The sequence below is a fragment of the Saccopteryx leptura genome, chromosome 4, assembly GCF_036850995.1.
Source record: "Saccopteryx leptura isolate mSacLep1 chromosome 4, mSacLep1_pri_phased_curated, whole genome shotgun sequence".
Classification (NCBI taxonomy): domain Eukaryota; kingdom Metazoa; phylum Chordata; class Mammalia; order Chiroptera; family Emballonuridae; genus Saccopteryx; species Saccopteryx leptura.
In genome coordinates this window covers 172,916,667-172,922,221 of record NC_089506.1, presented here as the reverse complement: position 1 = coordinate 172,922,221, position 5,555 = coordinate 172,916,667, and positions in this window count along the sequence as shown.

Below are 5,555 nucleotides of genomic sequence, written 5' to 3'. Positions count from 1 at the left end.
TCTTTGTTGTGGCACCTTAGTAGTTCATTGATTGCTTTCTCATATGTGCCTTGATGGGGGTGTGTGCTACAGCAGAGCTAGTGACCCCTTGCTCAAGCCAGCAAACTTGGGCTTCAAGCCAGCAACCTTTGGGCTCAAACCAGCGACCATAGGGTCATGTCTATGATTCCACGCTCAAGCCGACAACGCTGTGCTCAAGCTGGTGAGCCCACACTCAAGCCAGTGACTTCAGGGTTTCGAACCTGGGTCCTCCACATCCCAATCCAATGCTTTATCCACTGAGCCACCACCTGGTCAGACAATTGCTCTCTTTTTAAAAAACAACAACAGATAATACATTCCAAACTCCATTTCTGTGTCTCCTTCTAGAGCAATCAACCTGTGGCAGCAAGATGGATAGGTGCTGCAGTTTATGCAGGGCAGCCCTCTACATGCAGAGCAAGACAGAGAACCGCTCAGGAGGGGTTAAACACAGAGTAAGCAATAAATCTACCAAAAAAGGGATCTTATAGACAGTATATACATAAATTTGAAAATTTGAAAAGAATATCATTATAATACCACTAATCAGACATAACATCTGCTGAAATTTTGATGTGTTAATTTGGTCTCTGATTAGTGGAACTATCACCTCATACAACTTTCAATATAGGTCAAAGTTTCTTTGTATAATTGTACTATTGTCAACTCTTAAGTCAGTAATCATCTGTTGATAGATAAAAAGAAGATAATGTGATTTATTTGATTTATTTCATTTACCCTTCTGCATTCAGGGCTGAATAAGCTCATTGACATTCCTGATCAGATCTGAAAGGTGTGTGCAGACGCCAATGTGCAATTAGAAGGAGCAATTCCTGACCCCACCCTATTGAAGTTCAGGGTTTAACAACGTGTCTACAAGTGGCAAAAAATGACTAAAGCAATTATTTGAATTTTGAGAGGTATTGTTTGTTCATTTGTGCCTTTTTGCTTTTGTGATCAGGCAAAATTTTTTGAGATCTGAATTCCCTGGGTAATTATTCCAGTTCTTCACTTTTCTACTTGTGTGGCTTTTACTAACAAGCCGAAAATATTCCTTGGGTGTCAATCCTCTAGGCAATTTGAGAAGCTACTTTTCTTCCATAAAATGTAGGTATGCCAGAGATCCTTGGGCTGAAGTTCCCTTGCCCCCGGGGATAGTCTAAACTGGTTTAGAGATAAGGGTAAAGAGCTCTGGCTTTAAGATTCCTATGGAAGATGCTATAAACTGGTTTACTCAACACCCATTCCAACGCCCTTCTACCTTGACTTCATGTTCAAAGAGGCTGGGGAATAAGCTTTCATTTCTCCACCTCCCTTGTGGTGAGGGTTCTGCATGTGACTTTGCTTCAGCTAATCCGATGGGTCTGTGTGAGACTAGGAGTATGTGAGTAAAGTAAGGCAGTGGCTGTGCGTGAGAGTGGATGGAAAGCAGTTGTATTGGAAAACTGTTGGTCTAGAAGAGGTCAGCAAACTTTAGATCACCAGTGACGGTTTTTGTACATAAAGTTTTGTTGTAACAGAGCTGTCCTCATTCACATCGTGTCTGTAGCTATTTTCCTGCTACCATGGCCCCCTGGAGTAGTTGATGGCAGTGACCACATGACACACAGTCTCATATATTCACTATCTGGTTTTTTAACAAAAATTTGCCATCTCTGAATGACCTATGAAATCCCTTCTATTTAGAAGATTTTAATATCCTTGAATACTATCTTTAGGGATTCATGTGTAAATCCAGTGTTTGTGCTCCCAAAGGCATTAGGAATTCATTCCTTCAGCAAACCTTTGTTGAATCCTTATGTGCCAGGTTCTCTTCTAGGTGCCAGGGACAAAGATAAATTAGAAAGACAAGTTTTCTAGTCTCATGGAAAGCATGTTCTAATCTAGTGAGAAGAGACAGACAATAAGCAAATACACAATTAAGTAAGCAGGATTACTTCATATAGCAATTAATGTTTCCTTGAAAATGAAACAGGTTCTCTGATAAAGACTGACTCAAGGAGAGGGTGTCTGTGTACTCAGTTAGGATGGGCGTTCAGGGGTAATTATCAGCTCTCCGTTTTTCCTTATGCTGGATGGGTCTGCCCATAAAGGTACTAGTTAGAAACTATGTGTGAGCACTTATGCCTGGGCCAACATGTGATCGTGAGTGGGCAGAAAAGAAAGCAGCAGAAACATAACCCACAGAATGCAGTCACAGGTTACCAATAATTAAAGTTCTCAATCTGGAGAAAATAAATCAAATAATAGAGCTGCAAAACTAAATCCTCACTCTAGGTTTCAGACTTCTTGCCATTTCAGAACACAAAAACAAGTTAACAAAATGTTTTGCCACCACATAGGACATTGTAATACAGTTTTTTTGTTATTGTTTGTTTGTTTTTTTAATTTGGGAGGGACACATTCCTTTGTGTATTTTTATATGTTTTACATCTTTTGGTAAAGCTGCTCTAGTGGAAGTAGAAAAATACTGTGATTAGGTTGAAAAACTCATAAACTAAACAAAGGTGATCTTGAATTGACAAGAGCATTATGGTAACCTGGTTCTAGGAGAACAGTGGTTGCATGCTATAAGCTATTTATTTTTCTTTTTTATCATTATTTAAATAATAAGGTATGCATTTCTTCACTCTACTATAGAAAAATAAAAACACAAAATAAACCAGCATAATTAAACTTCATCTATCCCAGCCTAAATTTCTGGTCAGCAAAAATTTTAAAGTAAAGAACAAAAACAAACAAACAAACAAAATACTCTCAGTCTGCTTTTCTGAACTTTAATACTAACATATTTTCAAAAAGGGGAACACATTTTCTTGTTTATAGTTTCCTTTGATCTCAAATCATTAGCAATGCTGAAATATAGGGCCTTGACGGCAGCCCCAGTGCAGCATGGGGCTCTGACGTTGGAAAGTAGACTAGATGTGTCTGGTCTCTTGCTTGTTTTGAAACAATAAGCCTCATGTTGTAAAAATGGCAGACTTCTTACAGTCCGTGGCTGAGCATAGCTAAATCCTGATTCGTGGGAGCATGTTTGTATTGCAATGATCCTAATTTACCCATAAATAAATTATTCTCCCCTGAAGCCCATAATAAATTTAGTTTTAATTGCATGCCAACTGTTAGACCCTAAAATTAGACAGCTTTGGTCCTCCCTTGCCAAAGGGAGGAGGTGTTCTGGAATATTTGAGTTGAGATTTTCTGTGGCTCCAGAGGCACTCTGGTAGAGAGAAGAGGCAGCGATGTTTAATGATGAATGTCTGAACAAATTTTAGTTGTAGAAGCCTTGTTTCTGGGTCAGTCAGAAGCCAGGTTCAAATGCTTTTCAACCAGTTAAAGGACAGTGCCCCAGCCGTGCCTTTTATCATCTCTCTTCTTTTGATTCTCGAGGGTCCATTTTCATAGCTGAAGCCGCAGAGGGTGAGTCAGAGACTGCCCTCCTGCTTGTTCCAGTGTTCAGTCTTCCTTAATTAGCAGAAACAGTACCCAATTAGAAAAGATGTTCCTGCTGTTGTGACGAAGAGCCTTCAAATAGTTACTCTCTAAAGGAAAATGTAGGACAATCTTACAAATTAACTTGAGCACAAGGGAATACGGGCCATGTGTGAAATTAGGTTGGCCCCAAAAGAAGTGGTTAGGAGCAAGTGGGAGATGTTGCATGCCCCACCTCCACCAGCACTCGTCTCTCAGCCTACTCCCAACAGAGCGACTTCCACGCCTGCTCCCGTTGAGTGGCTCTGGGCACAGACTTACCTCTAATGCTGTTTCCTCATTTGAAAAATAGGAAGAGTAGCCTGACCAGGCAGTGGCACAGTGAATAGAGTGTCGGACTGGGACGTGGAGGACTCAGGTTCGAAACCCGAGGTTGCCTGCTTGAGCACAGGCTCATCTGGTTTGAGCAAGGTACACCAGCTTAAGCCCAAGGTCGCTGGCTTGAGCCCAGCATCTCTGGCTTGAGCAAGGGGTCACTCGCTCTGCTGTAGCCCCCCAGTCAAGGCACAGAGAAAGCAATCAATGAACAACTGAGGTGCTGCAATGAAGAATTGATGCTCCTCATCTCTCTCCCTTCCTGTCTGTCTGTCCCTATCTGTCCCTCTCTCTGTCTCTGTCTCTATCACACACACACACACACACACACACACACACACACACACACACACAAGAAAAATAGGGAAAACAACAGTACCTACCTCATTGAATGGTGGTGAGGATTAAATCAGATGATGTTTATCAAGTGCCCACACACCAAGTGCCTTTTCATTCCTTAATTTAAGTTAACATATTAACAGATAAGAATGAACCTTTTTTTTTTTGACAGAGACAGAGAGAGAGAGAGAGAGAGAGAGTCAGACAGAGGGACAAATAGGAACAGACAGGAAGGAAGAGATGAGAAGCATCAATTCTTCATTGCAGCTTCTGAGTTGTTCATTGATTTCTTTCTTATATGTGCCTTGACCAGGGGGCTACAGCAAAGTGAGTGACCCCTTGTTCAAGCCAGCGACCTGGGACTCAAGCCAGCAACCTTTGGGCTCAAGCTAGTGATACTGTGTTCAAGCTGGATGAGCCCACACTCAAGCTGGCAACCTTGGGGCTTCTGCATCCCAGTCCAACATAAGAGTAAATAAACATTTTAAAACATTTAATCAAGCAATGTTGGAGGATTCCTGTGCTCTTTCAAACAGCTATCATCTTTCTTTCCTTTTTACTATTAAAAATGTATTTATTTAGATATATTCAGAATGTCAAAATATACTTGCAACTCTTTATTTTGTATTTATAGAATAGTATTTAGTTAACAGAGCAATAATTTGAATTCCCCTTTGGGAAGCATGTAGATTTTGATTTCCCTTTCATAATGGTCTTTGTTCACCTTTGCCATGCCTTCAAATTTCCTTTCTGTTAAGCAAATCTACTCGTCCATGTTTCTGTTTCTGTTTAAAAAATATCCAATTATTCGGCGAAAACATGTGGGTGCTTCTTTTCTCTTGTGCTTCTTGGCTTCTTGGACTCCCCTTTGCCCATGTTTCATTGTTTTCCCAAAGTTTAGAAAATCACGTTGCCAAGTCTTATACTTCTGCCACATAAGGAATAAATAGGAAGCAAGAAAACAAAAGAAACAAATTCTTGCCTGGCCTGCGGTGGCGCAGTGGACAAAGCGTTGACTTGGAATGCTGAGGTCACTGGTTCAAAACCTTGGGATTACCTGGTGAAAGCACATATTGTAGTTGATGCTTCCTGCTACTCCCTCTTCTCTCTCTCTCTCTCTCTGTCTCTCTCTCTCTTTTCTAAAATGAATAAAAGTCTTTAAAAAAAAAAGGCCCTGGCTGGCTAGCTCAGTGGTAGAGTGTCAGCCTGGTGTGCAGGAGTCCCGGGTTCGATTCCCGGCCAGGGCACACAGGAGAAAAGGAGAAATGCCCATCTGCTTCTCCACCCCTCCCCCTCTCCTTCCTCTCTGTCTCTCTCTTCCCCTCCCGCAGCCAAGGCTCCATTGGAGCAAAGATGGCCCGGGTGCTGAGGATGGCTCTGTGGCCTCT